Below are 25,536 nucleotides of genomic sequence, written 5' to 3' on the forward strand. Positions count from 1 at the left end.
GAATGAAATTAAAAGAATGAAGATTCGACTAACCTGGATGGTAGATCTTGTCTTCGAGATGTCCTTCAAGCTTCTTTCTTTCTCAAAAGGATGGATGATGCGGCTAAAATTACCTCAAGATCCAAAATTCTAATCTTGAAAGAAAACGTTAAACATAAACAACTTAAAACGGCAGCGACGCCATTTGACAAGCTTCTTTTTGTGTGTTAGATGGTGTATGGTCGTTGACCAAAACAGAAGCGTATCAAAACCTAATTATCCCTCAATAAGTCAAGGATGAGTAGGGTATCGTTCCACTTTTAAGTGTATTTTATGTGAAGGACAGGACTGGAAAGGGGGTTTAAGGGATTAAAAACTATGACTGTAGAGATTTTAGATTCTAATGCTAAACTAAACTAAATTAGCTAAACTATTGAGAATTTATAAGAAAGAGAATTCAAGAGATTAGAATCCACCAATACTTTTAATCTATGACCTTCTGCTTCATAGTTATTCTAACAAATAGACTACAATTAGGCAATCGGCGAGTGTCGATGCCTCTTTGAATCTAAAACATCGTTAACAATTAACTCTACTTAAGGTTGTTCCTATGTTTATGCTATTAATATCTTCTTTCCTTTTATGTAAGCTGGGGCAGCCATTCAATGTATTACCGAGAGCAACATCAAGGAGTACTTCCTAATAGGGCGGCCATTCAATGAATCACCATTTAAGTCAAACACAAAGAATACTTCCCTTAGGCAACACAAAGAATACTTCCCTAACTCTAAAGAATTATACTACTAGAAGAAAAGTAAAGAACACTAACATGATATTAATATTGCAAAACATAAACCCTATTCTATACTTCCATCCCCTGGTGTGGGCAATGGAACTAATAACTAAAAATATAAAGAACTAACCTGATTGAAGAACACCATGAACCAGAAGAATCATTAAACCTTAAGCACTGGCTTCATCTCCTCCCTTGAAGGAGAAGGTTAGCCTTCCATAGAGAAGGAAGAACACAAAGAACGAGAAGAAGAAGAGTCGAAGAACATAAGACTCGAAAGACTAATTTATTAAGACTCAGCTAGTTAAAACCGATCTTTTATTATTAATCTCTCTCTACCTCAAGTTCTGGAGACAAGAGTATAAGTGAATTGGCCAATTACATAAGGCACTTAGGTCCTCTATTTATAGAGGTTACAATGAGCTCTAGAAGCATTTCAAACCGTCATTTGTTTCCTAATACAAATAGACTTCTTTCAAAGTCTAACTTCGTCTCCAAAACTGAGAAGAAATTGGCTACAGTGTCGATCCATGCGTCTGGACGAACTATTCATGCATCTCATACGCAAGCAATGCGTCTGGACGCTCAATCCATGTGTCCCAGACGCGTATGCCTATTTTGTCTCTTCTACTCTATCCTTCTATCGTCTTTTGTGGGCTTTGGTCCAAGCAATGAATCCTTTGGCCTTGGGCTTCCAAATAGGCTTTAAAATAGGTCCAAGTCGCATCTTTAATAGCTCCAATTCCTTGGCCTTCTCCATGATTGTCCACGGGCTTCCCATGTGATCCTTAATGCTCCGAATTGCTCTGTTTTACCCCATTTTCTCTAATATTCCACAAAACTCTCTCTTTGACCTGTAGAATCATAAAACATAACTTACAAACACTATTAGTCCACTAAGATGGCTAAACAAGAGGCATAATCGAGGGTTAAATAGCACTTTTTGAGCACTTATCACCTTACAATCCCGAGGGCAACGGACATGCAGAGTCATCCAACAAAACTATCATGAATAACCTTAAGAGAAAATTGGAAGATTAGAAGGGGGCATGGGCAGACGAGATGAATCATGTACTATGGGCCTACCGAACCATACCTCGGTCGTCCACCCAAAACACCCCATTCTCATTGGCTTACAGGGTGGAGGCCGTGATCCCTTCTGAGATGGTGGCAGCTACAACACGAACAAAGGCCATAGAGGAGGGCTCAAACTGGAGAATTTTAGCAGCGGATCTGAATTTGGCAGAAGAGATAAGAGACATTGCCTGTATAAAGTTGGAAGAGTACCACCGGAGATTACAAAGACAGTACAATTAATAGAAGGGTCAAGCCGAGACAATTCCAAATAGGTGACCTGGTGCTCCGTCGAGTGACACCTAGTACCAGGAAAGAGAAAGATGGATAGTTGGGTCCAAACTGGGAGGGACCTTATATCGTGGTGGATATCGGAGGGGCGGGCACCTACAGATTGTAGACGCAGGAGGGCAAGTTGATAGAGAAATCGTGAAACGTGAGGATGTTAAAAAAAATTCACACTTGAATGTAATAGGAATCTATAACAAGAATCTGTAGATGTATGTAAATATATAATACAACAGCACTTTTGAGAAGAGACTATCATTTGTAAGGGCAGGAATCCAAAATAAATAAGTGGCATGGAATACAAATGAAACAATGGAGGGGATGATCCCTTCACTGACACAAGGTTGGATTTGGGCCTGGGGCAAAACAAGTTGCCCCAACTACTTTTCAAAGCTATAAAACCCTAAGAGGGGGACGAGCCCTTCACGGAGGAGAGGCGCAAATGACATATGGGACATGGATTCCAGGCATGGAGAGGGACAGCAGAGGGGAGGAGCCCTGCGCTGATACAAGGATAGGGTGGAGTCTAGGGCAAGCTGAGTTTCCCCAATTGACTGGTTGAAGCTATAGATCTCGCGGAGTGGGATGAGCCCTTCGCGGATGAGAGTTGCTAATCACACATGGGGCAAGGAATTCAAGCATGGAGAGAGACAGCGGAGGGGATGAGCCCTTCGCTGATACAAGGATAGGATGGAGTCTGGGGCAAGCTGAGTTGCCCCAATTGACTTGCTAAAGCTATAGAGCCCGCAGAGTGGGATGAGCCCTTCGCGGATGAGAGATGCTAATCACACATGGGGCAAGGAATTCAAGCATGGAGAGAGACAGCGGAGAGGATGAGCCCTTCGCTGATATAAGGATAGGGTGGAGTCTGGGGCAAGCTGAGTTGCCCCAATTGACTTGCTGAAGCTATAAAGCCCACGGAGTGGGATGAGCCCTTCGTGGATGAGAGATGATAATCACACATGGGGCATGGAATCCAAGCGCAGAGAGAGACAACATAGGATGAGCTATCTTAATTAAACTTCTAGAGGTTATGGAGCCCGCGAAGTCGGTCGAGCCCTTCGCGGGGGAAAGGTACAAACTGCACGTGGGGCATGGAGTCCAAGCATAGAGGGAGACCGCGGAGGGGAGGAGCCCTCCGCTGGTATCAGGTCGGAGGTGAGCCTGGGGCAAGATGAGTTGCCCCGACTAACTTCTTGAGTCTACTGAGTCCGCAGATGAGACATGCAATTAAACGACACATGGGGCATGGAGCCCGTGCATGAAGAGAGACAGCGGAGGGGATGAGCCCTTCACTGATACAAGGATGGAGTTGAGCTGGGGGTAAGATGAGGGGCCCAACTAACTTCTCAAGGATAGGGAGCCCGCGGAGTGGGATGAGCCCTCCGCGGACAAGGGATACAATTTACACGTGGGATAGGTGGAGTGACTTGCATTCGAGTAAGTAGCCAAACAATGAGAAGGGGATAGAACAAGGCCAGTATATAATTAATTCAAACTTCACATTAAAGAAAACATTGTCAAAATGCCAACAAATGAGCAGTGTAGCAACAACTAGATAGGAGGGGATAAAAGTAAACTATTACAGACAAAGAAAGATTTCTAATGCATCTCAGAGAGAGAGTCTTGGGCAAGCATTGTGTCAGTGGCTTCTGCAGGGGGTGTAGTGATGATTCCTTCAGTGAGGTCCTCCATAGGTGCGACAGTGGTCTCCTCAGTGACCGTGGCAGGGGTAGAAGTCTCTTCTGGCACAGGGGGAGTGAGGATGGTTTCATTGGCCACCACTTCTTCCCTCGTGGTCTTAGGGGAGTCTATTACTGGGGTGGTAGGCCTTTCAAGGAGAAACCGCCCTTCCTGCATGAGTCGCGCATGCTCTTCTTGGATTTTCTTCACCACCCTCTTGTCGGCTAGAAGCTTGAAGCGTTCGCGAAGGGCAGTTATGTCTACTTGTTGTTGCTTCAGTAGGTCGGCGGCAGCATCCTTGAGTTTCTGGTTAAGGGCGTCAACGGCTGCATGGTGTTGTTGAGTAAGAGCATCCATATTGAGTTGGTGTTGTTGGAGAAGCGTTTCCCTTTGGTGACTCAGGTGGTCGTTGACCGAGTCCATGTATTTCTAATGAGAAGACTCCGCAGACTTGAGTTCATCCAGAGCCTTGAGCTTAGCCAAGTTAGCAGCGGCCAGATCTGATTGGAGTCCGGCATAGGCAGCTTTTATGCCAGAAGGGTTGTTGAGTTCTTTCTCCAGGGCAGTCACCTTGGTCTTAGCACTGAAGAGATCATGGATCACGAATGAAACGTCCAAGCTTACATAGAATCAGGAAGAAAGATTAAAAAAAAAAAAAAAAAAACCCTCTCCCAGTTGGTATACATAGAGGTACGGTGCTGATCAAACGACCCCTCGTTTGCGTAAGCTATATCCTTGGGAAAATGAGCGTTGTAGAATAGAGAAGAGGCTACGGCCGCATTATCTAGAGCGAAGTCCGCAGTATTCACCCTGCGGTTGTGTACATTGAAGATAGGGCAGAAGTCTTCTACAAGGGCTGACTCAGAGACCGGGGCTGCAAGTGGAATGGGTTCTTTGCCAGGCCGGCGAGTGTGGGGGGAGGAAACAACGGGTTGAAGTGGAGAGCAGACGGGGGTAGGTTCTCCAGAAGCGGAGGTCCGCTGAGTGATTGGGATAGATTCTTCAGAGGCGGAGGTTCGTGGCCTCTTGGCTGGGGGCGTTTCAGCAGAAGCCCTTACTTCTGTGGGAGGAACCTCCCTCACATCGTCTTCATCAAAATAACTGTTGAACAGTTTTTGCTTGTGGATATCCATATCGTCGAGTGGAGAGTGGGGAGAGGTGTACTGGTCGTCACAGTTAGAGATGGAGCAGTAAGAAGGGATGTCTTCAGGAGCAGAGGAGGTGGGGGGATTGCGGGATTCAAGGGAGTGAGAGGAGGTTCGGGGATGACAGCGGCGGGAGGCAGGGACGCGAGTCCTTTTTCTTGTAAGGGGAGATGCTCTGGGTTTTCGCTCCTTGGGAGGGGGAGGATAATAGAAGGGGGCTGAGTAGCCGCGGAAGTTATGTAGAGCTGGGATTTGCAATAGGGGAGTAGCGATAGTAGGGTGAATGCCCAGGAGGTCGGCCTGGGTAGGGCCGAGGTCTCGAAGTCTTTGGAAAATAGGGCAGGAGATGCTGGAATAGAGTTGGGATTTGGAGTCTGGCCGCCAACCTACAAAACAGAGAAGAATATCGGGTTAGTGTGTAACGAAAACAACACATCTAGAGAAAGGGGAGGAACAAAGATACTCACCACGGGTTATGAAGGCGAGATGGGTAAGAGTTAAATCTGAAGGAATGTCCGCGGACAGAAATTGCCCCGATATGTATAAAGGATAGTGATGCCACACTTTATCTGAGGTTGTGACACGGAGCAAGAGTGATGGCTTCCGAGGACGTACACAAAAAGACTGGTACCCCACACCGACGTCTTTGGTACTTTTCTTAATGAAATAGTGAGAGAAAATATCACGGCTTGTAATCTTGGGCTCACCGGTTTTATTGTATGAGTTTGCGGCATACATGATTCTCCAAAAATTCCCTATGCCTTGACAGGGGGGAATGTTGAAATGATTGCACACCTCGACATCCAGGAGAGTGAGGGGCAGCCAGAGACCGGCGACAATTTGACCCACGGTGATCACATGGTACCCCAGACGTCGGGGAACCAAGTGAGGGTAGTATGTGACAGATAGCACGTGCTCTAAGGTTATGTCGGCTGGAATGCCATAAGCAGCCCTAATGGCATCTATGTTGGGGCGGCAGAAATGAGAGGGTGGTGGCAACAAAGGGCTTGGCGCCTCGAGGTAGATGGGACCGCAGTATGGGTAATAGGAGGCGGAGATGCGATTCTATGAGACGGAGAAGAGGAAGAGTCGTCGGATTCAGAGCCCGACATCGGAAGAGTAGATGAACAAACGCAAGATACTAACAAACACCAATATTCAGTTCAAACAAAAATAAGTAAGGCCCAAAAAACGTACCGAATGGAGCAAAGAAGAAGTAGTTGGGCCTGAGTAGAGTATCAGGAAGAGGTAGGAGCCACTGGAAAACTAAGGAGGAGCGCGCAAACTAGAAACTGATCGGAGAGGGGAAAATGGCAAGGCAGTGAAGAGCAAAGGGAGAAGGGAAAGTAAAGTGAGGAAGAGGGAGAAGGAAGGGAATTTAAAAGGTAATTACTCAGGGTTGGGGAACTCGAGGACTCAAGTAGACAGTCCAGCCAGAATGAGACACGTGGAAGCGCGAGGTACGAGGGGCGGCTGAAAACGCGCATGATGAGTGCAGTCCACCTCACACGCAAATCGAGAAAAGAGAACGTGGGTAGTGGAAAGAGAACACTAGTGAGAGTTCTCGGCCCTGAATCCATTATCCTGACCGCGGAGTCGAGAAGGGGCATTTGTAGTGGCATAATGTGGGAAGTTGGACTAAGTCAGCGGTGCATAGAATAGGGTGCAACATAACGAAGGAAAAATAGGAGCATGGTAGCGTAGCCACCGAACCCTAGACCGCAGACGTGGCAGGTGTACGGCCAGAAGGAGAGCCATGGGATGATAAGACAGATGGATGATAAATGTTAAAATGATAATTTTACTCAGGAATAAATGTTGAAACTTAAACGCAAGTAAAACTAAAACTAGACTTTACTAAGGGTTTATCAAAGATTTCTACTCTCGAATGCTATCGCAATAGAGTTGGAGTAGAAGATTCGTTCCACTCCTAGTTCTTTAGAATTCGTGTTTCCTAAGATTATCAATCTATCCAAAGTTAATGAGAGTTTTACGAAATTATACTACGATGCAAATTATGCTAACAAGATACGAATAACGAAATGATGGAAATGCTAAATTGATACTAGATAAATAATTAGGGGGGATTGATTCCACCTTAACTCAACTTAATTAACTAATAAAAATTCGTCGTAATCCGAATTGGAATGCTTTCGCATAGCAATTGGGTGTTCCTAATCCCTAATTGTTCATGGTAATCTCTACCAACTAACAATTAGTATGTGAAGCAATCAAACCCATTCTCATGGTGAACTAATTACTTTCTAGATTGGAATGGAAAATTACGACTATTCTACGCTAACAACAATCAAGCTTTCATCAAGACTTCCTCAAACCCCTCTAATGGAGGTTTAGCCTAGAGTCATTAAACTATCATTTCCAATTGAATTTAAACAAGAACAGTAAAAACAAATTATTATTGAATAACTAATTAAACTTTCTTAATCTAAATTAACAATAATCTAAGATTCAAAAATGGATTACAATTGAAATTTAAACTAATTTAGAACTAAGATTATGAATACTAATTATCAAATTAAACAACTAAATCTATGAATGCAAGATTGAATTCGAAATTAAAGATTGCAATATAAACTAAGTATTTTATTCTAAGATTCAAACTTGTTCTAACAACTAATAAAATTGACAACTAACTAGATTAATCTATATAAACTAATTTAATGAATTAAAACTAATTCTATATTACAAAAACTAAATTTTATGAACTAGAACTAGGTTTTTATACAGATAGCTTAAGAGCTAAGATTTTGTCTCTTGATATAGAAGAGTTAGATCCCCAAATTCGTGCATAGGCTGAGGAGGCATGTTTTGGGCCGAAAAATCATGCCCAAAACCCAATTTGTTGAATCCAATACTTCCAATTCTGGTCGTGTTACTGTAGTGCAAGGTTTCACCAACTTATACTACTCTGATCGAGTCAAGGTCTAGACTATTGGAAAGAGCTTTCTGAGCCGGTCATTTTGATATCAAATGGGCCCAAATCCGAAGTTTGAGCCCAAAGATATGGCCTTTTGAAGTTCTGTTGACTTTTCTTCAACTTTCTAATCCGGTTTGACTTTCACTTAACAGCTTGACTTGGGCTTTTTAAGGGCTTTTTCTCCATGAAACTTGGGCTTTCTTCATAAAACTTTCATAGCAATCACTTTAGCTCCTTTTAGCGCCTAATTAGTAACAAATTAACATTTATTTAACTCTGAAGCCTGAAATACTCAAAAGCACATAATTAGTGATAAACCTATATTATTAATTATATAATTGGTCTAACAGCTATATTGTTAAGGGGTTAAAACTATAGTTTTAGGCTCTTCTCAATGGACGGTCCAGATAGAGGGAGGAGGATATAAAAAGAAAATGAAGGGGAGAAAAAAGGGAGGCCACTAGGGAGAGAAAGAGGTGAACATTGAGAATTAGAGAGAAAAAGAGAGGCTTGTAAGTTTGAGATACATTATGTTCATACACATACCATCAGGGAAATAATCGGAACTATTGCTTGGTTTCTTCCTATAAACATGGCAAACTGAGTAGGTGCCTCCATCGATATAAAATTATTATAGGGTGAACTAGTGTTATCCCCACTAGATGTGCCAATTAGGATTTCCCCCCACTATATAGGAAATTAGGGTCTCCCCCCTAAATACACACAAAAAAAATTTGGCCAACCCAATTTGACTTTTTTTTGTGTATTTAGGGGGAGACCCTAATTTCCATCTGGGGGTAATATTGGTTAACCCTATTAAAATTATTACATTTTGTCCATGACTTCTTCCCCCATTTTCATTATTTCTTGCTCTCCATGACATAGTGTGCAGTTTGAGTAATGTTGCTCTGTCACGCATAATAGTACTGCACTATACCAGTGAATATGTACAAAAGAAAATTGAAAGTTATGTGTGTCCTAGACGAACATAAGTATTTTGAAAAATCAAATTATCCCATCAAAATACTTGTGCCTTCAGAACATCTGGATAGACAAGGTACATATATTTAGTATACCAATTGAAAACCCAAACTGTTGTTATCTCTATACACAGACCCTGCATGAATGATTCTTGACAGAAGGCATAATTAGGTAACTTCCTTTCCGAATGAAATTTACTAGCTCCTCTTTTAAAACGTGGATACTCTAGGATCTATGTTCTAAATCGTTATCCACTTATCCTGGTACCAGTGGAAGCAAAAGGTCTTTTGTGCGCTTTGTGGGAAATGAGGAGGGGGTTGCTTAGCCAACAAGCTCCACGAAATGGACAATGCTCACACACATTGATTGACGAGGTTAGCTTTTTAAAAGAAACGACTTTTTAAAAGAGAAAATAATTTATATATTTATTTATTGGGAAGGATGAACAGTGAGGAATAAGACTGTATTAGAAAATAGACCCGTGCATACGTACCAACTCTTTTAAGAACTTATTCAACAATCATAACTATACATATAGAAATTTTCTAACAAATCGTGATTCCTGTTTTTGTCGCTAACCCGTTTTAATTTTCTAACAAATTGTTTTAATCAAGTCTTTAAAACTCATTTTAATTTCTCAACAAATTATTTTAATTAATTTTTAAAAACCCATTTTTTAATTGGAAGAGAGATCCCGCTTTAATTTAGAAGTGTGATTCCTGTTTTTAATAGGAGAAAGACTCTCGTTTTAATTAGAAGTGTTAGATATATTTTTCTTTTTCAATAGGAGATGAATTCCCATTACAATAGGAGAATGATTCACGTTTTTTAATTGGAGGAGGGACCTCGTTTTAATTTAGAAGTGTGATTCATGTTTTTAATAAGAGAAGGATTCATGTTTTAATTAAAAGTGCTAGATTTTTCTTTTTCAATAGGATAGGAGAGGAATTCTTATTATAATAGGAGAATGATCGATTCCCATTTTAATTAAAAATGCTATAATTTTTCTTTTCAATAGGAGAGAAATTCCCATTTTAATAGGAGTTGATGACGTGGAATTTTAAGAGAGTTAGAAAAATACCCCAAATAAAGTAACGCTTATACAACATTGTCAATGCTTATATAATGTTGGAAACTTTCTAACGGTAAATAACCGTTACAAATAAAAAAAAGGTGCATGTTGCAAATATCCTATTATGGTGTAGTGACTTCTGACTGCCTCAAGGGGGGGACATGGAACCTAATATAACCCCATTGATCAAGCATCACATAGTTCTCTTAGCACAATAAAACTAAAAAGAAAAGTACACTAATAAACTATTAATCAAAAATAGGACTGGACCCATTTTTACTTGCGAAATCACTGATTACGCTTGCATAGTCAATTTTCTCTACCAACTCCTTCTCAATGGATAACTTGGCTAATCCATTTAATCTATCTTGTGACATGCTTGACCGAAGGTAAGATTTTATCAATTTCAACTTTGAAAAGCTCTTTTCTCCAGATGCAACTGTAACTGGTATAGTGAGTAATATTCTGTAAGAAATCCATGCATTTAGAAAACAACTAATCGTTAACTTCAAATGATCCAACACATCAGCTGCCTTCTTTATGCTTTATGGCAAATCTTCTCTTAAGATCTTTAGTTCATAAAATAACTCCCTCCCATCAATATTAGATATTGTGTCGTGCTTCAGATATATTTCAAGATTCTCACAATAAGCTTTTAAACTAGCATTATTTACAAACTTCAACTTCTCCAAATCATACAAAAACCCGAAAATTCCTTCAAAATTTTGAAATTCTTCAAATCGGCTCCTTAATGAGGAAAAAACTTGGTCAACTATATAAATGAAGTAGTGGATTCTTAACAACTCTTCAACAGATTGTGGCAATTCTTTAGTGACATTCTCATCAAACTGCCTCTTCCTACGAATGATGCGTTTTTCACGAAAAACGGGTTCAACTTGCATATCATTCGCGATCTCCTTAGTTTCCACCATAGCCTCATCAAATCCAGTATGTTACTCTGTACCTTTCAAAATATGAAATGAGTCCTTCCAACTTCTTTATAGCTACATCCATATGCATGTCTTCTTTTTGCAAGAGTTTGCTAACATAGTTAACCTGTGACAATACATTGTACCAAATAATCATACCAACCAAAAATTCAAAATTTTCAAGCTCGTGTGTTGCTAGAGACTCAGCATCATTCTTTGTTTTTGGATCATCACTAGCTAGTATCAACCAAGTGAACTAAAGCATCTTGAATCTGTGGAGTCTGCTCTTTTATCGTTGCAACATTGTCCAAACGACTTTCCTAACGTGTTGGTGCCAATGTCTTAAGAGTAAGACCACCTTGAACCTTATCTTTAAAAATTTGTCATCGCTTTGTAGATGAAGAAAACACCGAATATATATGTTGTACCACTCCGAAAAAAGATACAGCTTTCAGACAAGAGTTCACCATATCACATTGAGCAAGATTAAGCGTGTGACAACCACATGGACTATAGAATGCTCTAGGATTAACTTCGAGCAATCTATTATGTACACCTTTGTGTTTCCCTTTCATATTGGATCCATTATCATAACCTTGGCCTCTTATATTACCAATGTCGAGTTCAAGAGTATCTAGCATATCTTTCAGTTTCTTAAAAAGTCTCAAACCTGATGTGTCATCCACCTTCCAAAATTCTAAAAAATATTCTTCTACCTTCGTTGGACTCATTGAAACATCCACACACCGTACAACAAGAGACATTTGTTCTTCGTGACTTATATCAGGTGTACAATCAAGGATGATTGAGAAATACTTTGTACCTTGTCTAAAGCGTGTGAATAGACGAGCCAAATTCTATCTTGGTTCTCCCCATTCTCCAAATGTCGAGTGTAATAAGTTGAAGAAAAACGCCTCCTTTTAGAATTTCTAGGAAAATTACCACTATGATCTCTTAATGGACCCTTTTGTACTAGTAAGTCTCTAAAAGTTTGGTCAATCTTATCCCAATTTCCTGGATCATAATAATTCACCAGTCCCTCATAATCACTATTAGCTTGTGCATGTTCTTCAATCACCACATTTCCAGATTCCACATTATCCAATTCTTCACGTTCTTCATTAACTCGTTCCTCATTTACCAACTCTTCAAACCCTTCATTAATCCCTTCCTCATTTACCAACTCTTCATGCCCTTCAAGCATTTGTTCATCCTTTACTTCTTCTCCATTGCCATTGTGATTCTCATGTACCTCGTTAATAGGATTTGCATTTGAACTCTTTTCTTGTTTTGTGGTCATAAAGAACTTTTTTATAGATCCTACTTGAGATTGAGCCATTGCTTCCATTCTTTGTTTTTTTTTTCCATTTTTCATGACCAGAGGGATACCTTCTAGTGCCTGCCATCGAAAAAATCCGAAAAAACAACAACCTGATTATCAAATCAACTAAAGTAACTAAATTAGCGCCTGTTCAAGTGTTCAACTTCCTAGGCATTAAGAGAAGAATCTTACTTGTTTTATGAGCTTGATATTGTTTATGTGACTCAGAAGAAGAAACATAGCCAAAAAGAGTGAAGATGGGCTTTTAATTCTTTTAAAGATAATCAGGTTTGCCAACATAAGCTAGAAAGAATCAATTTGGGTTTTCTCTTACTTTGAAATGGACTTTTGTGTGGATGTGGACTTTTTTTTGTGTGGGCTATATCAGTTTTGTAAGTTGACATAGTAATGGGTTGAAGTGGCCGACGGAGCCCTTAAAATTAGCAAACATTTGGGGGTCCTATGCAAGGCATTAGGCAACATAGGCCCAGGGCCGGCCTTGTCGACAGTCACGAAGCTGTTCATAATACTCATTGCTTTGCTAGAGATCCCAATATCAGCAAAAATTTGTTTTAATACCTTGTAAATGTAGAAATTGTAAGAGTCTAATGTTTTCTTTGTAAGCTTCTTCTTCTTCTTGACACATGAAGTAATGCTTGCTCCTCTTCTAGATCTTTTCTTGACACTTGCATCTCTTGGATCTTGTACTTTTAGAATAGGTCATTTAGTAGTTAAGTGTTTACATACCTGACATAACAAAGGTTTTATACTCATTCATAAACATTAAGACACGCATTACTCTAATGACAAAGCAACTAACAGAGTTACCTCATCGATCACATCAGTCGCCAATTTACATTATTACATGGTAGACCTCTTACAACTTCCATAATACCATATCCAAGAAGGGCCTTCATGCAGGCGCACATTGATTCTTCTAGGGGCTCTAGGTTCATATCTCCCCCGATGCCATCATGCAAACTCAATCAGCTGAAAGACCGAAAACTCTCATAACCAAAATTGAAAACAAAAGCTGCTAATATAAAATAATGAATTAAAATAAAACCATAAAAACAGGTGCTAAGAGAATTCAATGATTTACTGGAAAGGGGGACAGAATAAATATTTGGGGTTATAACAGGTTTGACAAAAGTTTAAAACCAGGATCTCAAAGCAGAGCTGCTTAGTCACCAATGGTGCTATCGACTTGGCATGAGCACCTTTGTAATTTATTAATGTGATACTGATGAAGGTGAACTGAGACCTCAAATGGAAATATCTAGCTGCTTGAGCGTTTCATGAAATTAAGAAAAAGAAGGCTAGTATGTGGTGGGGTCCCTCACCATATCTGGAACGTACGGTATGGTAGCATCTAACTGGTGTATTGTTGGAGGGACCCTATGCCCTATGGGATCGTTTGTGAGGAGCTTTAACCGACCTCATGACATAGTTTGAAGCTAAAACTGCTAGAATCGACTTTCAAACAATCAGACCACATCGAAATGAAAAGAAGCAGCTCGACCCCACCGCGTCGAATGGAAACCGATATCTCGGGAACTGAAATTTGACAGACGTGTTGAAATTTCATAACACTATAAAACCAAAGTTATTTTTTGGTGTAACACAAGTCTTTGAGAGAAACCAATTTTGAGAGCAACCAAAATTGAGAGAAAACTCTTGCAAAGAGATAAAACTTGTATGGATAGAAATTAGTGAAGAGAGATCTAGTAAGTTTGGAGAGACTTGATAGGAGTGATTGTAATCTTCCTTCCCATACTTATAAAATAATTTGCTCTTGTGGAAGTATGTATCATTAGTTAAACCACGTTACATCTTGTGTCTCATTGTGGTAAGTTACGTTACATTGTTATTGCTTGTTTGTGACAGCTAATTCTATAACTTAGGTTTATGGTTCTTGGTTGTAGTGAAAATTTAGATTTTTCGATTGAAGTTTAGAATATTCATATTCAAGCTATCTTAGAGGGGATCGATTGGTATCGTTTTTCCCAGCAAATGGTATTAGAGTCGTGGTTAGATTAATCACAAAGGTGGTTATCTAAATTTTACTCGGACGGTGTTTGATTAAATTCCTAAGAGAAGGTTTGAGTTGAAATAGTTTGTTGAGATGGATCATTCTATAAACACTTGTATGACTAGTCTAAATAGAGGTAACTACACTATTTAGAAAACAAATATGGAAGACTTGCTTTATTGCAAAGATTTGGCACAACCAATTGAGAATGGAAGAGTAAAACCAGATGCAATGGTCGCGGCTGAGTGGAGCAAGCTTGACAAAAAAGCTATTGGGTACATTCGACAGTGGCTAGATTGATGACAGTGTATTCCAACATGTATCCTAAGAGACTATCGCTTTTAGCTTGTGGAAGAAACTCGAAGACCTCTATAAGAGGAAGTTTGCAAACAACAAAGTGTTACTCATTAAGAAGTTTGCAAACTCAAAGTACAAAAAAAGTTTTTCAATGTCTAAGCATCTCAATAAAATATAAAATACCATAAATCAGCTACATTTTATGAAGATTCATATGGGTGACGAAGTTGATGCTTTGTTACTATTGAACTCTCTACTCGACAGTTGGGAAACTTTGGCAGTTTCTCTTGGCAAAGCCGCTAAGGATGGAATTGTTTCAATGGAAATGGTTACCGGTGCATTGTTCAATGAAGAGACAAGAAGGGGTTCATGGAGTAGCTCCTCTCACTCAGAGATCTTTGTCACAGAAAAAGCAGGGGAGAGGCAGGAATAGAAAACCACCTCATTCTAGAGGTGATGACAGAAACAGATCTAAGGGTGCATCTAGAACTCCTAAGAAAAAAAGATAGTGTTACTATTGTGCCACTAAGGGTCACTTCAGATATGAGTGTAGAACACTGAAAATGGATGAGAAGAATAACTATGTATATGAAGACATGGTAAAGAGGAATGGAAGTACAAGCCAAGATACTACCGCATTAGTCAACGGTGGTATAGTAGGAATTATGTCAGATTATGTTGAGTGTTGTGTTAGTACCTCATGTCAGGATACATAGTGGGTGATAGATACCAGAGCGTCCTATCACGTCACACCGCACAAGAGTTTCTTCACTATTTACAAATGTTGTGAATTTTTGGTGAGGTAAAAATGGGTAACAGTGGAGTCTAAAGGATTACATGGATTGGTGATGTTCATGTGGGAACTAGTGTTGGTTACACCTTGACACTCAAGGATGTAAGACATGTCCCTGATCTTCGACTGAGCCTAATTTCCGCTAGGAAGTTAGATGATAATGGTTTCTACAACTCGTTTGGTAATGGGGTATGGAAATTGACCAGAGGATCCTTTGTGGTAGCCAAGTGTTGATTGCTTTACAAGACACAAGCTAGTATGTATAAAACAGAGTTAAATGTGGTACAAGAAGAAGCTTCCACCTAATTATATGGCATAAGAGATTGTGTCATATTGGAGAGAAAAGCATAGAAGTTCTTGCCAAGCAAAAGGTGTTACCAAACATCAAAAGTACTCATTTAAATAGATGCATTCATTGTTTAGTTGAAAAGCAACATAAAGTATCTTTCCAAAGATCCCTTTCTCACCGCAAGGAGAATGTTCTTGAGTTAGTACACTCAGATTTATGTTGTCCCATGAAAGTGAAGTCCCACGGGGGAGTTTTGTACTTCTTGACTTTCATTGATAATACGTCAAGAAATGTATGGGCATATGGTTTGAAGACCGAGGATGAGGTTCTCAGTGTGTCCAAGACTTTCCATAGTACGGAGGAAAGAGAGACCGCACCGGGAAGCCTTTGAAGTGTATCCGTTCAAATAATGGGGGATAGTACATTGGGCCATTTGAAGAGTACTGCAAGAGTCATGGGATTTGTCATGAGCAGACAGTGCCCAAGACACTGCAACACAATGGTATAGCCGAGAGGATGAACCATACAATTGTAGAGAGGATAAGATGCATGTTGTCTCATTCTAAGTTACAAAGAAGTTACTGGGTATAAGCAATGCACACAGCCGTACATGTGATCAACCTATCGCCTTCAAAGCCTCTAAATAGTGATTATCTAGAGAGAGTATGGTCAGACAGAGATGTTGATTATAGATACTTGAGGGTATTTGGGGTAGAGCATTTGTTTATAATCTTAAGGATGAGAGGTCCAAGCTTTATGACAAAGCCAAGCAATACATTTTTCTTGCTAATAGGGTTGAGAAGTTTGGTTACAAGCTTTATGATCTGATTAACAAGAAGGTAATCCGAAGTTGAGATGTTGTGTCCTTGGAAGATCAGACAATAGAGGACTTTGAGAATGGTGAGAAGCTAGAAACTTTTGTTGCTGACCTTGTTCATTTAGAGCCAGAAGTTCCGACAATGGAACAAGTGGCAGATGATATTGAGAATGCAGAGAACCATGGGTTTGAGGCTCATGATGATGATCATATTATTCATGATGGGATTGAACCTATATATTGAGATAGAATATGCAAATGAAGTGCATAACACCGCCTGAACAAGAAGAATTGCATCCTCCCGAGCCGCAAGAAGATGAGGTGAGGAGATCCAAAAAAGAAACACAAGCTTCAACCCGGTACCCACCACATACGTATGTATTGCTATCTGGTGGTGGAGAACCTATGTACTATCAAGAGGCTCTTGAAGGTAGACGGAGAGAAATGGTTGAAGGCCATGCAAGATGAGATGGGTTATTTGCATAAGAATCACACCTATGACTTATTTGAGACACTGAAAGGAAAAAAAGTTCTCAAGAACAAGTAGGTGTTCAAAGTCAAACATGAAGAAAGTAATCCATATCCAAGGCACAAAGCTCGCTTTGTTGAAGGGATTTGGTCAGAGGAAAGGTATTGACTTTGATGAAATTTTCTTTCCGGTGCTTAAGATGACTTCTATCAGGGGGGTATTGGGTTTGGCCGCAAGTATAAACCTAGAGGTTGAGCAACTAGATGTCAAGACTACTTTTTTTCACGGTGATCTTAAGGAAGATGTCTACATGGACTAGCTAGAGGGTTTTGAGGTCAAAGGCAAGGAGCACATGGTATGCAATTTGAGAAAGAGTTTGTATGGGTTGAAGTAGACACCGAGATAGTGGTACATAAAGTTTGAGTCCTTTATGGTGACGCATGGCTACAAGAAGTCTACTTTCAATCACTGTGTGTTTGTTTAGAAATTTTCAGATGGGGATTTCATAGTGCTCTTGTTGTATGTGGATGATATGTTGATAGTTGGCTAAAACATCAACAAGATATCCAAGTTGAAGGAAGACTTGAGTAAGTCCTTTGAGATGAAAGATTTTGGTCAAGCAAAGTAGATACTTGGTATACGGATCACTCATGATAGAAAGAGTGGAAAGTTGTGGCTTTGTCAAGAAAGTTATATTGAGAAAGTGTTGAAGAGATTCAACATGGATCAAGCGAAGTCGGTGAGTTGCCAGCTTGGTGGCCAATTCCGTATAACCAAAGGTAAGCGTCCGAAAGGTGAGCATGAGAAGAAAGAAATGTAAAAGATTCCTTATGCATCCGCAGTAGGTAGCTTGATGTATGTGATGGTGTGTACAAGACCGGATATTACTTTTGTCATTGGTGTTGTAAGTTGATTGTTGTCAAATTTGGGTAAAGAGCATTGGGAATGTGTTAAGTGGATATTGAGATATCTCAAGGGCACTTCCAGGGCGTGTTTGTGTTTTGGTGGGAGTAAAACCTTACTTGAAGGCTACACAGATGCAGATATGGTAGGTGATGTTGACTCGTAAAGTCTACTTCCGATTATCTGTTTACATTTACAGGGGGAGTAGTTTTTTGGCAATCTAAATTACAAAAATGTGTTGTCCTCTTTACTACAGGAGCCAAGTATATTGCATCCACTGAGTGTTGCAAAGAGATACTATAGATGAAGAGGTTATTCAATGAACTAAGAATAAAGGAGAAATAATTTGTAGTTCTTTGTGATAGTTAGATCGCCATTCATTTGAGCAAGAATCCAAGTTTTCATTCTAGATCCAAGCAACATACATGTACGTTATCATTGGATTAGAGAAGTTCTCGAAGAGAAGCAATTGTGCATTGAGAAGATCCATACCGACACGAATGGGTCGAATATAATGACCAAAGTTTTACTAAAAGGCAAGTTTGATGTTTGTTGTGTTACAGCCGGATTGGTGGTACACTCCTGTTAACTCGGGAATGTGTGGAGTATCGTCCCCTTATGGTTCGGGAGGGGGAGATTACTGGGGTCCCTCACCATATTTGGAATGGTATGGTGGCATCGAACTGGTGTATTGTTGGACGACCCCATTGCATCGTTTGTGAGAAGTTTTAACCGACCTCTTGACATCGTTTGAAGCTAAAGCTGCTGGAATCGAGTTTCAAACAATCTAACCACATCAAACCGAAAGGAAACAGCTCAACACTACTGCGTCAAATGGAAACCGATATCTTGACATTGGCATGTCGGTTGGAACTGAAATTTTGCAGACACATCAAAATTTCAGAACACTATAAAACTAAAGTTAGTTTTCGGTGTAACACAAGTCTTTGAGAGTAACCAATTTTGAGAGCAACCAAAATTGAGATAAACCCCTTGCAAAGAATGTAACATTGAAGTAGCAACTTCAATGTAACAATTTCCTACTTTGTCGCCAGAAACTATCAATTAACAGAAATTGTGAGTAGCAAAAAACAATTATTCAACCTACCCGAATCGAATCCAGCAAAAATAAGTATGATGTCAGGTTTATAAATCCTTGCTATTGGGATCAAAATATGATCCCACACCGCAAGGTACTCTGCATCCCCGTACTGCTCCCCAGGCTCCTCAGCTTTCCATGGGATATTTATTGTAAAACCTTCACCACGACCTTCTCCTGTCTTCGTATAATCACCATCCTTATAAATGAAATTCTTCCCTCATGGGAAAAATCTTCCATCTTCTGACCTGCAATATGGTAGAGACAATTTAAAGCATACATTTAATAGTAGATTATCTCAAGCAATCTCCTAGCCATATATCTAAAACACCCAATTTCACATACCCACCAATCAAACTATTCTAAGAAACAATATCCAAATTCCTACTCATCAAACACCTTTTGAGCTAACCCTATTTCCTTAAAACCACAATACATACTAATAAAAGTATTAACAACAAACACATTATCTCCAAACCCATTCCTCAAAACATGTCCATGTACTTGCATTCCTTCCCATACCAATCCCACATTCCCACCGTGTTTAAAACAAAAGGGTATGTATAATTATCAGGTTTAGTTAAACTCCTTAACATTTTAACATAAGTAATTAAACCTTGTTCGGGAAATGAACTAAGAGAATACCCTTTTATTAAAATGTTCCATAAATTAGATGAAGAATGTGGTTCAGTTTGTAAGAGAGGAGTGGATTTGCTTGATATCAAAAAGGTGACCTGCCATAGAAGTACTTGGGAGTTCCACTTTTTAAAGGCAGGGTCACTAAATATTACATTCAATCCTTGGTTGACAAGATTAAGAGGAGGGCCAGTGGCTGGGCAGGCAAAGTCCTTTTGTTTCAAGGGAGAGTGGTGTTGGCACAATCAATTCTTAATAGTATTCCGGTTCACAACAACATGGGGATCTATAAGTAGCCTAGAAAATGCATTAAAGATGGGGAGGCAGCTATAAGAAACTTTTTTTGTTTAGGCAATCCGACTATGTGGAAAGTCACCACCTTAAAGTGGGAGAAAGTTTGTAAACCAAAATCACATAATTAATATGTGTTTACCTATGGACAAATAGAAATAGAACTTTGTCGTCCTTCCAAAATTCATCCTGAGTCCTATTTCCGTGGTGGACATCCTAGTCCACCAGGCAAATTCTCTTGCCTCCTAAATTGAGTAATATTATATGCATAGATAGATATAAGGGGGTGCGTGTGGGGGCGGTCACACCCCCTGAGATTAGAAAATTTTCACTACCACATAAATAATTACCTAGAAAAATCTTCAAACTATAAGGACTCGCACCCCCAAATTTTTTTTTGCAAACTTCCACTATCGCACCCTTAAAATTTTCACAACTATAGTGAGATTATAATCAACAAAAAAAAAATAGTATGAAAAAGAAAACTAATAAAAAACATTCCAATAAGCCAACGTTTTTTTAATTTTCTTTTTGCCCTTACAAAATTATCATTTATCATTTTTTTGAGTTCAAAACCATTAAATATGGACAAATAATGTGTCTTTGATATTCAAAACCATTAAATATTGACAAATGTGTCTTTAAAAAAAACAAAAAACAAAAAACAAATTCAGAAAGGACTTGCAGCGTAACTTGTTTCACGTTTGTCCTAATTATCTATAAAACTCGTTATTATTATCAATAAAATTTTCACTTAAAAAAAATAATAACTTTTTACTTTCAATGTTAATCTTTTATAGTTTTCTCCACATGATAATATGGTTACAGACTTATAACATTATAGGAAGTTGACAATTTGTTGAATTGTTGTGGACTTGTGGACTAGATTATGTAGATATATATAGACATAGTAGTATCAATTAATGACTTAAGTGCTTAAGTAGTTAACTTCGTCAGTCCATATTAAATTCTTAGTAGTCAACGCACTCTAGTTTTGTGAATTACATTAAATGCATAATTTTGTTAATCTTTATTGTTTAGACTTTTTTTTTTAGGGCGGGAGGGAGGTTACGTACCCCCTGGCTTAGAATCCTGGCTTCGTCCTTGACTATATGTTAGTTTATGTTAACTTGCAAACATGAGAGTCCAACTTTTAATGTTATCTAAATATTAAACCAAAAAATTTAACAGTTATATTAATTCTTCATGGAAGTTTATACCCTTTCCAAAAGACAAGTAGCGGCTATAGCAACATCGCTAAGCAAACAAAACCACATGGCCTCCTTTGGCATCGAGTGATGCCCAGGAGGTCTCACTATTGCCACACCGAACCTCTAATCTCCCTCAGCAACATTGATACATACCTACGAGAAAACCTCTTCTCAGATAAAACGCAAACGGTATAGAACACTTGAAAGGAAATTATTAAAACTGGACAAAAGAATTACACGAACAACTGAACCCGCAGCATGAAGGGCAGATGATGTAGACCATTTCCGGAAATAAACCGAATCGTACTTTTTACCTAGATTGATTTTGTTAGAGTTTGAGTGAAGTCATTCTATTTCTTTGACGTAGTCCCCGGAGTGAACTTTAATCAAGTCTTCGTGGTTTTCCGCTACACCCAAATCATAGTTACATTTGCTCATTAACAATATATAAATAAGTAAAACTATATAATGTAAGAACCCTTGTGGCGAGGTACTATTACAAAACTTGTACATAAAAGAGGGATGCGAACCTAGATTTGATTCCTTCTGCGCCAACCTTATCCCAAATCACCTTTAATCTTTCTGGACTTTCAATACGACCCTTCATCATGTGCTCTCGCACATGATTTCATTGTAGACTATGCCAACTACAATACATTAGTCATCCCTATAAAAAAATATATATAGAAGTTGTTTAGAACCCCAATTTTCATATAAGATTGTAGTTACAAGTCATTCTGTCTACAAAGGAGTATAAATCTAAACTACTTTAAAAATCAGGATCCTCATCTACATCTACAGTCCCGCAATAGTAAAAAATTAATTTTTTTAAATTACTTTAAAAATCACACCCTCATATGCAGTCATGCAATATTAAAAAACTAATTTGTTATGTATCTCTAAATCTCTTAATCATTTTTTATCTTACATGGTTTGTTTTTTGTTTTGACTATTTTACCCATGTTCTTTTAGTAGATTGACGACTCATTGTGCATGCATCAATCTAGTAACCTATAAAGCCATTTATCATTCTGACACAGGAACAAACACCATGATTAAACAGTGAATGGGCATAAATGTCACTAAACAAACTATCATGCCAATTCATAACAACTATTTAAACCATGATCAGGCTCTAATCTCTTATAATACAACCCTCTTCAGACACAGAAACATTATAACACCCTATTGACCCATTCTATCTTATTTTCATTACCGGCCAAGACATTGAAAATGCCTTCTTTAGCACCAGGTGCCTGATTCTCATTTCGACAAACTTTCAATTATAATTTTCTACAACAATTTCCTAAAATCTTTAACGAGACAATTGAGATAAACACCAAATTTTCATTATAATGTCCATGGTTCTTCATCTTCCTCATAATTGGAAAATTCCCTAAGCCTAACAACCAAGAATGTCTAAAGTGAATGCAGTCACAATGAGGATCTACAAATACGTTCATAACCCTTAACTAAAGCGTATAACAATAAAAACCCGAAACCTCACAACCAACATACCTCAATTTTCTTTCAATTCGATCAACACCCAATTTCGAAATTTAAAATCGAGAAAGGAAAAAACAAGTACCTAAAAGCTTCAGAGAGACTTATTAAAAGCTACAGAGATGGAAGACGAGTGTTCCTTGTGAAGTGATGATGTTATTCTAGTTCTTGGTGAGAGGGAAATGGTTCTTGCACAAGCAGAAACGTGAAGAAAACTTTAAAAAATAGACTCGCGCGTTTTGTTGTCGTTGTTGTTGTTTAGTTTTGATTAGTTGGTCCCTCACTTATTGCGTTTATTAGAATTTGCTCCAACATTATTTGACCGCTTGACTTTTTGTTGACCGTGGATGGGAATTAAATTGGCTAAATCCTTTTTTTAACTGAAACTGAAGTGAAGATGTTTAGCTCCAACAAATTAAAGTGGCATTGTCGAACACACTTATTAAACAACCAAGTTGAGTAGTTTGTCCATTGCAAAAGCGTTCAAATTCAGGTTAAAAATACGAACACAGCCATTTGGATAAAAAAAACTGAAATTAACAATTATGGCTTGTCAAGAAAAATGTCCTCCTCTCTAGTTAGAACAAATTTCATGAAAACTGAAAGAGCCGTGACTCCCTGAGCCTATGATCACCACCAACAAATCTGAAGTTGATCAAAACTCAGCCCAGTCACCTCTATGACTAACAATGAAAGGATCATGATTTGAAAGTTTTGGTGGTCAATTATCTGCATGTCAGAAAAACAGCATTTGTCAAAAGTTAATAACGCTGATTTGTAACTGTCAGAAGCATGGGTCACTGAAATAAACAGATTCATCCAAGAATTAGAGCTGACATTGTGCAGGGTTTGTTATTGTACCTGAAGATTTCTCAACATTTGAAACAAGGAAAGCTCCAAAAAGCCTTGGGTGTTTATTGTGAGGGCAACTGAGATGGCATCCTTGTAGAACATATTGTAATAAAGAGCAGGTAAAATTGCTCCTAAATTTTTTCCAATGCAACTAATGAGAACAACCAATTCAACAAGGAGAGCCGTACATACATTAAGACGAAATAGATTCACCATCATCTCATTCTGGGCATAGAAAATTGGCGATCATCCATGTATTGTAAACTGAAGCCTGTCAACAAGGGTTAATCCTAGAGGTGGCGCCCTGGTCCGCCTTACATTATTACTGCTATAAACACATAGGTATCCCTCTTTCATTTTCTTTCATTTTCGTATCTGTTTAATCATCTACTTCATAATTACCATCACTACTATCCAAAAAAATGGTATCATGCCGTGACCAAACAAAATCTATAAAACTGCACGATTTAGCTGGTTGTGCATGACATCTATTGAGTTGGTTTTTGTCACAGGACACAATATTGACTGTTGTGACCTATCTCTTCTCCTCCTCTCCTATTCTATTTATAATTCCCCTACTTTCCCTTGGGCCCTCCATCTGTCCATTCATCTCTCGGTTTATGGATTGCCACGTGGTAAGTTCCCGTACGATGTTAGGGTTTCGCCCTTGCTCCTGCTGGGCACGTGTCCAGATAGTTCAATTCCATGTTAGCTAGCCTTCCGCGCCGCGGCTCTCCGCTGTCGGTCCTCGGTTCTCGGCCTCCATACTTAACTCCCATGTCTCCGGTCTTAAATAACATGCCCGTCGTCCCACACCCAGTCCTCTTCCTGGATCCATTGCCCGCCGGACCCTTGGCCCTCATAAATTGGGTCGCTACATTGACATTTGTAAAAAGATGGCCAGATATAGATTCTTTGATATAAACAAACTGTAGAACACTGTCAGGTACAGTGTAATTATTCAAAACCTTTCTAAAACAAAGACTTTCTATTGGTCATAAAATTACTCATCATTTACCCTGTACCAGGCAGAGAACAATACAGTCAGTGTCATGGCCATACCCATATCCAAACAAAGCCTATAAAAAGTAATAAAACTGCACAGTTTAGCTCGTTGTGTCATCCATTAAGTTGGTTTCTGTCCTTAGACGACACAATTTAAAATTCTAAAAATACATGGCAGGGTATAGACATACTCATGTTACGCCAAACATACAAGGAATATATAGGAGCTTACGATGATTTGAGAAACTCAGAAACCGTTGTAGGTATTTTCCAAGAGGCTTAAGAAGAACCAAGGTGTTAACAAAACGGACATAAATGAAGCTATAAAGAGTTGAAATTCCAGTAGAGGGGAGGAGTATTTGAAAGGATTATGTAAATCAAATATTCCAAGAAACATACTCGAATAGATCGTCTGTAGTCCTGGGTCTCTAGCTACTGTCTTTGAGAGAAAATAGCCTAGCACATAGGGTACTTGTAATCTTGTATTATCTTTTTCTGTTACACCTATTCAAATCGCTCTCTAGGTGGTAATCTATATCTTTGATCTGTAAGTTTTATAATTATTTGGAAATTAATCTTCCATATTTAATTAATCATAAGATAAATACTTCAAAATTATGCTTCAGATTTAATTCTGTTTTGTACAATTTGAATCAGATTAATATGTTATGCTATGTTTTTTTTTATTGGCAAGCCTATTTTAAATGAGATCAGTAACTCTTTGATATTGGCGGGGTGGGTTCGAGCCCCAGACTTCTAGTATCATCACCCAAAGATTTTACAGACTTTGATAGTCAACCACCTCCATGTTATGCTATGTTGATTCTACAAATAGTTAAATGATATAAATCAAATCACATTACTAACAGTGAAATTCCTTCCAAGCTTTCTGTAAGGGGGATTTCCCGTCATTGATTAGATGACACGTGTATGGGAAATGACCCAGAACTATAGATATCCAGAATGAGACGAGGACCATCGGATCAGTTCTGTTAATAAATGATTTCGTGTTTAGCACGAGTGTTTAGTAGGCACTAGATTTTGGACTCGGGCATACGCCTGGGATCTATTAAATATTTTGTGTGCTAAAAAAGCTTTACAAAATGTCTCACACAAATTTTCGAATCAGAATATAT

Source organism: Coptis chinensis, chromosome 2, assembly GCF_015680905.1.
Source record: "Coptis chinensis isolate HL-2020 chromosome 2, ASM1568090v1, whole genome shotgun sequence".
Classification (NCBI taxonomy): domain Eukaryota; kingdom Viridiplantae; phylum Streptophyta; class Magnoliopsida; order Ranunculales; family Ranunculaceae; genus Coptis; species Coptis chinensis.